Raw genomic sequence first — 8,740 nt, forward strand, 5'->3', positions numbered from 1 at the left:
CTTGATCTTTTCCTCCTCTGAATTATATTCCAAAACAGAACAGATACCATAAAGGTTGACACTTTCTTACTCCATTTCAGAGTACTGTAGGTAGTGTTTATCTTCTTGACTGAAAAAATAAACTTTGTGAAGGCAAATCCCAATAGCATTGCTTTAAAATCTCTTTCCACAAACTCCCTCTTCTTCATTCACAACCCTTAAGGAGTGCTTACTTCAGGACCATGCCTGTCAGTGCAGTTCTTTGGCTCCTCCGTCATGCTCAATGGAGTCTGTACTTTGTAATTCAAGGATGGCCTGGCCTGGAGTGCTATATTGGTCTGTTTCCTGGATGGATTCCAGTTTCCATTTCATAATCCTGAATGTTCACTGTTTATAGCTCAATAGTATGCATGGAGAAGGGAGGCCATGAGACATTAATAGAGCAGAGCCAAATGAAATTTCTCCGGCAAAGTAAACTTTTTGAGGTGCATTTGGCAAGTTCATGGAATGGCTCTTCCCTTGACATTCTTCAGAGACACCATGGCAGTGTAGAAAGCTGGTGAGATAAAGCGACGTCTATACTTGCAGCACACAGACACATTTACCCAGAGACAGTAGACATGTTATTACAAAATCATCCTGGGGTGATTTACATTAGGACTACCTTTTTGGCTAGTGACACACTGATCTTGCTTTTCCTCAGTGATTGACTACTCTGTGGAGACAGAACTGGGTCAACATAAGCTGCTCGTTCCAAGAGCAATCACTAGGATTTATGAGCAGGAGTAATTAATGTACAAGGAGATAATTAAAATCCAAGAGCTAGATTGTGAAACTCAAAAGACAAGAATGGATGAACTGTCCTAGAATATGTTTTCTGCCTTTTCCATATTCGACTTATGTTAATGATAATAGGTAGAGTTCTTATTTAAACATATTTGTTTATCATAATAACTGCTCATGTAGCTCAGACTGCAGCCAAATACACTATGTAGCTGAGGATGACCTTGATTTTCTGACCCTCCTGTCTCCTTTTCTCCAGTCCTAGGGTTTCAGGTGTGCACTGCCACATTTGGTTTATATGGTGCTGGGGGTTAAGCCCAGGGTTTCCTGTGTGGTAGGCAAGAACTTTACTCACAGAACTAAACCTCTGACCTCAGCTATTATTTTTTTAAGCACATTTTTTTTTTAACAAGTCTAAAACATAAAATGTAACTTTTTTTGCTGTCATTTTAGGAAATAAAATTCTAACCTAAACCCTTTGTATTTCCAGCACCAGAGAGTACACTCATTATTCCTCACATCAGGAGGGTTTCTGCGGAGTCTGACTTTGTCTGTGAACTTTGTCAGCTCAGCTCATGTGGATAAAAGGTCCCTCTTCCCCATCGGCACCCAGAGTGACTCATCAGTCTGCAAGGTAAAATGTATTTGTCTTTTATTTCATTTTTGGATTCCACAGCTCCACATCTGCCACCTTTGAAATGATTATATCAGGTTCCCCCAAATCTATCAGACTTGGCAAAGAAATCCCTTCATTAAAATTATTAATTTTTTGTTACAGCAAAAACCATACAAAATTTACCACCTTAACCATTTTTAATTGTGTGGTTCAGCACTGCTAAGTATTGTTATAATTTTGTGGAACGAATATCTACAGTTTTCTGATCTTGTTGAACAGAAATGGGATATATAATATGTATGACGTATAATTGACTTAGTTCTGTGAGGTATTTAAAACAGTGAAACTCACAAAACAGAAAGGAGAATAGTGGTTGCTAGGGGCTGAAGTAGATGGGACGTTATTGTTTAATGAGTGTCAAGTGTATGTATTGCAAAATCTGAAGAAGTTTCCCAGCACTGACTATAGAAGAGGTGTCTTTTCTCTATGCATGCTTTGTTACCTTGGCTGAGAATCAGATGCCCACAGCTGATCACTTGATTTCAGGATCTCTGTTCTATTCCACTGGCCTGTGCTGCAGTGCTGGACTGTTTTACTTCCTCCATGTCTGCAGTGTGTTTTGAAACTGCGTGTTTAGAGCTACTAACATTTGTTACTTCAGGATTGCATTGGCTATTTGGAAATATTTTGGACAGCTACATGAATTTAGTTTTTTTTTTTTTTTTTTTTCTGTGAAGAATGCCATTGGGGTTTTCATAGAAAATTCATTGACTTGGCAGATTGATTTTGGTAACATCACCATTTTCACAAAGTTTATTCTGCTGAACCATGAACATTGCATAGCTTTCCATTTCCTAGTACCTTCCATTATTAAGCGTATTAAAGTTTTCACTGTGGAGTCCTTTCACATCCTCTGTCAGGCTCATCCCTAGGTTCATTTGTTCATCCTGCCTTCTTTACTTTCTTTATTTCCTTCCTTCCTTCTTTTCTTCCTTCCTTCCTTTCCTTCATTCATCCACCCATCCACCCATCCACCCATCCACCCATCCACCCATCCACCCATCCACCCACCCGTCCATCCGTCCATCCGTCCATCCGTCCATCCGTCCATCCGTCTATCCGTCTATCTATCTATCTATCTATCTATCTATCTATCTATCTATCTATCTATCTATAACTGTTGTGAAAAGCTTTCTTGTTCTGCCATTTTTTCTCAGCACGTTCACTATTGGTATAAAGTTACTGATGTTTGTGTGTTGATTTTGTATCTTACTACTTTTCCAAAGCATTTATGAGATCTTAGAGTCTTCTGGTAGAGCACTTAGGGACTAATAAGTATGGGGTCTTATTGTTGACACATGGGGATAATTCTATTTCTTACTTTTTATTTGCATCATTTTTATTTATCTCATCTTGTTGCTTTAACAAAGACTTCCAAAGCTATGCTGAATAGGAGCAGAGCAGGGTAGACAGCTTTGATTGATTTTTCCCTATATTATGATATTGACTGTAGTTTTGTTGTATGCAGGCTTCATAAAGCTGAGCTGTGTTCTTTGTATTCCTAGTTCCTTTGGCCTTTTAGCATGAAAGGATGTTTAACTTGGTCAGAGGCCTTTCCTGCATCCATTGTGATGAGCAGCCAGCTTCCGTCTCTAGTGCGATGGTTAATGTTAAATTTTAATTTCATGAATTTAGAATTACCTGGGGGTGTGCCTCTGGGCATGCTATAGGGGGTGTACTGACCTGTACCATGCACAGTACATTCTCCTGGCTAGGGTCCTAGCTGTGTAAACAGAGAAAGGGAACGGAGCAGCATGCATTTATCAGTTTCTGTTTCCTGATTGTAGTTGTGGTGTGCCCAGCTGCTCTATTCTCTTTTCTCTTATTCTGCCAAGCTCCTGAGAGATAGCTACTCATTTTTGTTCTTTTCCTTTTAGAGGCTTGCTGGTTTACTGACTGTGTAATGCTTGACTCTTTTTTTATTTTTATTTTATTATTATTATTACTATATTTGTGTTTTAATTTTACACATCAGCCATCTGTTCCCCTGTCCTCCCCACTCCTGCCCCCACCCCCACCTTCCCCCATCCCCTCCCCTCTATTCCCATCTCCTCCAGGGCCAAGACTCCCCTGAGGATTCATTTAAACCTGGTGGATTCAGTACAGGCAGGTCCAGTCCCCTCCTCCCAGGCTGAGCAAAGTGTCCCTGTGTAAGCCCAAGGTTCCAAACAGTCAGCTCATGCACTAAGGACAGGTCCCAGTCCCACAGCCTGGATGCCTCCCAAACAGTTCAAGCTATTCAATTGTCTCACTTATCCAGAGGGCCTGATCCAGCTGGGGGCTCCACAGCCTTTGGTTCATAATTTGTGTGCTTCCATTCATTTGGCTATTTGTCCCTGTGCTTTTTCCAATCTTGGGCTCAACAATTCACGCTCTTACAGTTCCTCCTCTTTCTCGACAATTGGATACCTGGAGCTCCACCTGGGGCCTGGCTGAGAATCTCTGCATCCACTTCCATCAGTTATTGGATGAGAGTTCCAGCTTGACTGGTAGGATGTTTGGCCATCTGATCACCAGACTAGGTCAGATCAGGCTTTCTCTCGACCATTGCCAGCAGTTTACAGAGGATGTATCATTGTGGATTTCAGGGTACCTCTCCAGCACTCTGCCTATTCCTGTTCTCATGTGGTCTTCATTTATCATGGTCTGTTATTCCTTGTTCTCCCTTTCTGTTCTTGATCCAGCTGGGATCTCCTGCTCCCCTAAGCTTTCTTTCCCTCAAATCTTGCCCTTCATTACTCCCACTGTCGTCCAGGTTGTTCATGTAGATCTCATCCATTTCTCTGTCACTGGGTGATCCCTGTGTCTTTCCTAGGGTCCTGTTTTCTAGGTAGCCTCCCTGGAGTTGTGTAGCAGTCTAGCCATCTTTGTTTTACATCTAGTATCCTCCTATGAAGGAGTACATACCATGATTGTCCTTCTGAGTCTGGGTTACCTCACTCAGGATGATTTTTTTCTAGGTCCATCCATTTGCCTACAAACCTCATGATGTCATTGTTTTTCTCTGCTGAGTAGTACTCCGTTGTGTATATGTACCATATTTTCTTTATCCATTCTTCAGTTGAAGGGCATCTAGGTTGTTTCCAGGTTCTGGCTATTACAAACAATGCAGATATGAACATAGTTGTGCAAATGCCCTTGTGGTATGATTGAGCATTCCTTGGATATATGCCCAAGAGTGCTACAGCTGGGGCTTGGGGGAGATGGATTCCCAATTTTCTAAGGAAGCACCATATTGATTTCCAAAGTGGCTGTACAAGCTTGCATTCCCACCAGCAATGGAGGAGAGTTCCCCTTGCTCCACATCCTCTCCAGCATAAGCTGTCTTCTGTGTTTTTGATCTTAGCCACTCTGACAGGTGTAAGGTGGTATCTCAGAGTCGTTTTGATTTGCATTTCCTGGATAATTAGGGATGTTGAGCAATTCCTTAAAATCTTTCAGCCATTTGAACTTCCTCTGTTGAGAAGTCTCTGTTTAGTTCTATAGCCCATTTCTTAATTGGACTGTTGGGCATTTTGGTGTCTAATTTCTTGAGTTCTTTATATATTCTGGATATCAGCCCTCTGTCAGATGTGGGGTTGGTGAAGACCTTTTCCCATTCTGTAGGCTGTCACTTTGTCTTGTTGACCGCGTCCTTTGCTCTACAAAAGCTTCTCAGTTTCAACTGGTCCCATTGATTGATTGTTTCTCTCAGTGTCTGTGCTACTGGTGTTATATTTAGAAAGTGATCTCCAGTGCCAATGCATTCAAGAGTACTTCCTACATTCTCTTCTATCAGGTTCAGAGTAACTGGATTTATGTTAAGGTCTTTGATCCACTTGGACTTAAGTTTTGTGCTCGGTGACAGATATGGATCTATTTGCAGCCTTCTACACATTGACATCCAGTTATGCCAGCACCATTTGTTGAAGATGCTTTCTTTTTTCCATTGTACATTTTTGGCTTCTTTGTCAAAAATTATATGTTCATAGGTGTGCAGGTTAATATCAGGGTCTTCAGTTCAATTCCATTGGTCCACATGTCGGTTTTTATGCCAGTACCAAGCTGTTTTTATTATGGTAGCTCTATAGTAGACCTTGAGGTCGGGGATTGTGATGCCTCTAGAGGTTGTTTTATTGTACAGGATTCTTTTGGCTATCCTGGGTTTTTTGTTTTTCCATATGAAGTTGAGTATTATTCTTTCCAGATCTGTGAAGAATTGTGTTGGTAATTTGATGGGAATTGCGTTGAATCTGTAGATTGCTTTTGGTAAGATTGCCATTTTTACTATGTTAATCCTGCCTATCCATGAGCATGGGAGGTCTTTCCATTTTCTGACATCTTCTTCAATTTCTTTTTTCAGGGACTTAAAGTTCTTGTCATATAGGTCCTTCACATGCTTAGTTAGAGTTACCCCAAGGTATTTTATATCATTTGTGGCTATTGTAAAGGGTGATGTATCTCTGATTTCCTTCTCAGCCTGTTGGTCTACTGTATATAGGAGGGCTACTGATTTTTTTGAGTTGATCTTGTATTGTGCTATGTTGCTGAAGGTTTTTATTAGCTGTATCAGTTCCTTGGTTGAATTTTGGGGATCACCCATGTATACTATCATGTCATCTGCAAATAGGGAAAGCTTGACCTCTTCCTTTCCAATTTGTATCCCCTTAATCTATTTATGTTGTCTTATAGCTCTGGCTAGAATTTCAAATACTATATTGAATAAGTATTGGGAGAGGGGACAGCCTTGCCTTGTTCCTGATTTTAGTGGTATTGCTGTGAGTTTCTCTCCATTTAATTTGATGTTGGCTGTTGGCTGTTGGCTTGCTGTAGATTGCCTTTATTATGTTTAGGTATATTCCCTGTATTTCTGATCACTCCAAGACCTTTATCATGAAGGGGTGATGGATTTTGTCAAATGCCTTTTCTGCATCTAGGAGATTATCATGTGGTTTTTTTCTTAGAGTTTGTTTATATGGTGTATTACATTGATGGACTTGTGTATGTTGAACCACCCTTGCATCCCTGGGTTGAAGCCTACTTGATCATGGTGGATAACTGTTTTGATGTGTTCTTGGAGTCTGTTTGCCAGTATTTTACTGAGTATTTTTGCATCATTGTTCATGAGGGAGATCGGTCTGTAGTTCTCTTTCTTTGTTGCATCTTTGTTTGGTTTAGGAATCAGGGTAATTGTAGCCTCATAGAAGGAGTTTGATAATATTCCTTCTGCTTCTATTGTGTGGAACAATTTAAAGAGTATTGGTATTAAGTCTTCTTTGAAGATCTGGTAGAATTCTGCAGTGAAACCATCTGGTCCTGGGCTTTTTTTGGTTGGGAGACTTTTAATGACTGATTCTATTTCCTTAGGGGTTATTGGACTATTTAAATGGTTTATCTTTAAATGGTATATATTGGAAGCACACACTCATCCCTGGGTTCCTCCTCTTTCTATTTCCTCATCCCTCCTCCTTCTCTTGTTTTACTGTCATTTCCATCATGATTGTTGTTGTCTCTGTGGAGTAACTACTTTTTTATGTAAATATAATTTTTTTTTTTGTTTTTTGTTTTTGTTGTTTTTTTGAGATAGGGTTTCTCTGTAGCTTTGGAGCCTGACTGGGACTAGCTCTGTAGACCAGGCTGGCCTCGAACTCACAGAGATCCACCTGCCTCTGCCTCCCAAGTGCTGGGATTACAGGTGTGCGCCACCACTGCTCGGCTTAAATATAATTTTATTCTTTTTTTTTTCTTTCCAGAACTGAGGACTGAACCCAGGGCCTTGTGCTTGCTAGGCAAGTGCTCTACCACTGAGCTAAATCCCCAACCCCTATAATTTTATTCCTGAAATTAAACATAATCACATTACCTTTTGCTCCCTAAAGCATCTCCCATGTACTACTACCCCTTTGCTCTCTCTCAAATTCACATGCATACAAATAACATTATATGGACTGAGCAGGTTGTTTTTATATATTTAGTTATATATATTTGTTTCTATTTATATATTTATATAAAATATTTAATATATGATTATATAATATATTTCACATTAATATTTATTGTGATACATAAATAATATATATGTATATAAATTATTTTATATATACATGTATCACAACAAATAAAGGAAATACTATTTTTTAAGTGTCTTGTGCAATCCTGGGTTAGTGGTCACAGATAGCTTTAATGTTTATACAGAAAAGTCCTTGTTTCTCTTTCTGCTGAAACAACACCATGCTGAAAGTAATATTACTGATTAACTTTTTTCTCAGAGCATGCTCTTCCTGCTTTCAGGATTTCTGGTGAGAGGACTGATGTTCATGCGATAGGTGTGCCTCTGCAAATGACTTAAAAATTCTCTCTCGGCTGGAATGTTCTTCTGTGTTTTGTGCTCTTGGTGTTGAAACTATGATGTGGAGAGGTTGTTTGTTAGTGGAGCCTGCTTAAGGCTCTAAATGCCTCTTTACTTTGATGTCTGTGTCCCTTCCTGGATTTGTTACTGTTTTTTTTTTTTTAAATCTCACTGAGTTGGCTTTCTCTGTCTTTAGTCTGTGTCAAAGTTACCTTGTTTGTGACCCACTTGTGAGCTGAGTCTCTTAATTGTGTCCCAGAGGTCTTGAATGTTGTGTTTAGGATTGTTTGTTTTTTCTTTTCTGCTTTCTGACTGTTGCTCAGCCCTGTCTTCCACCCCCCATATTCTTCCCTTGTCTGGTTTGTCCACTAGGGGCCCTTCCTACTACTGAGTTTTATTGCGTTGTTGAGCTTCTTGGTCCAAATTCAATGTTTGTCTTTAGCGTCTGTCTTTTTGTTGAGCTTTGCATGAAAAAAATGCTGAATTTCTCACTCGAGGTTGAATTTCCCATCTAGGTTTGAATCGATAGCTTCTTTTGTTTGTTTGTTGAATTCCTTCTTGAGGACATGGAACACAGATCATTTTAAAAGCTAGCCTTTTAACAATTCACAATCTAAAGGTTGAAGAGTTGCAATCTCTTTGAGGTCACGTTGTCTTGCTTTTTTATTTCTTAGGTCTCTATCCTGTCGTGTGTGTGTGTGTGTGTGTGTGTGTGTGTGTGTGTGTGTGTGTGTGTGTGTGTTTGGACTGACATCATTTCCATGTCCTATGATAACGTCTTCTTAGTTAGCAATTGTTTTTAAAGTTTAATTCCCTGTGCCACTGAGAGAGGAGAAAACAAACTGCTCTAAGAGGAGCAGCAGAATTCAAATAAATGTTTACTTCATATTGAAGTTGTGTATGTCATTTCTGATTCCAGTTGTAAATTTCTTTTCTACCTCCCTCCTTTCTACCTTCTCTCCTTCCTACCCTCC

Source organism: Onychomys torridus, chromosome 23 (genome assembly GCF_903995425.1).
Source record: "Onychomys torridus chromosome 23, mOncTor1.1, whole genome shotgun sequence".
NCBI lineage: Eukaryota > Metazoa > Chordata > Mammalia > Rodentia > Cricetidae > Onychomys > Onychomys torridus.